General features: G+C 38.1%; 1 long non-coding RNA gene across 1 annotated transcript; it reads left to right on the forward strand.

Annotated features, from left to right (window-relative positions):
• Positions 1 to 393: 393 nt before the first annotated feature.
• LOC123964731 lies at positions 394 to 1,174 on the forward strand. The gene is made up of 2 exons (XR_006823520.1): positions 394 to 451; positions 659 to 1,174. It is a non-coding gene; the product is annotated as an uncharacterized LOC123964731 (long non-coding RNA).
• The last annotated feature ends 26 nt before the right edge of the window (positions 1,175 to 1,200 follow it).

The following is a 1,200-nucleotide window of genomic DNA, read 5'->3' on the forward strand; positions in this document are numbered from 1 at the left end:
CTGGTACTAACTGGGCAAACGCATCAGAGTTTGTTTAACTGGACCAAACATGTTAGGTATGAAAGAACCCTGTTACTGTAGACCACAAACCAAATCATGGAGTAACATGAAGCGTGCTGAGGACACAAATAGGGCTTTGGGGGGATATTTCCTGATAGTAGTTTTTTTTACTGAGACACAACACTGGCAATAAGCCTACTCACAACTACCAAATCCAGACCCTCTGTGGTTGTGACGCCGATTGCTCTGCTTTTTTTCTGTCTGTGGATGAGGTGAAATAAGAATATAAGAATTAACCAGTTCCATCACTGATCTTTTACTTTGAATATTTTCTTTCATAGTTTTGAGTTATAGATTAAAATATTTATTTATTTGTTTTTTGATTCAATTCAGGAAGAAGAAAACTCTGAGATACACCGCTGAACCAAATGAACTCATAGAGACTATAGAGGTGAGAAAGCTGCTGGGCCACAGTGACAGAACTTACTCTACCAAAGTATATTAATTTGTTGGCTTATACATTCAGAGGCAAAGACAAATTTGAGAAAACAGTTTTGCTTTAAACATGTCTGGGTACATTTTAATATAAAATGTAATTATTAAAATTCCATTTATGAGGCCTTAAGTGGACTCTCATCTTGTTTTCTCTCCCAATCAGTTGGACTCTGGTCCTGATTGTAGGACTGAGTGAACTCCTCAGCCTTGAACCAGAACTGTATGTGACTTTCTCTGATACAGTCAAACCAGAGGGGAGTCACCTGGATGGAAACAGAGAGAAGTACAACATTGTAGCAGTCCAGTGGAGGACGTGGGGGAAGTGGATACATTAAACTTCAACTCCATCAACATTTTCAGTTGTAGACGTCAGCCGCAGCATGTAGCAAATTATTTAAATAGAATGTAGCTTTAGTTTTACCTGTGCAGGTACATTACATTAAGCACAGGATTTAACTCAGGATGAAAAATGTTTTTTTCTGAAATACTGCCCTTTTATGTCACACCTGTCCTAGCATTGAATACCAATAAAGTCTGTTCAAAACAGACACATCAAACTCAAAGCTAAGTAAATCACAGCATGTACAGTCTATATTTAAACAGTGAAATCAAACAGAAGCCCAGCTCTATCACAGTTTGCTAGTGTTGCAGTGGCTGAATAAACAACTCTGCAGTTTGATCATCATTTCAGTTTCCTCTCACTGC

This window comes from Micropterus dolomieu, unplaced genomic scaffold (genome assembly GCF_021292245.1).
Source record: "Micropterus dolomieu isolate WLL.071019.BEF.003 ecotype Adirondacks unplaced genomic scaffold, ASM2129224v1 contig_5010, whole genome shotgun sequence".
In the NCBI taxonomy this organism is placed as follows: Eukaryota; Metazoa; Chordata; class Actinopteri; order Centrarchiformes; family Centrarchidae; genus Micropterus; species Micropterus dolomieu.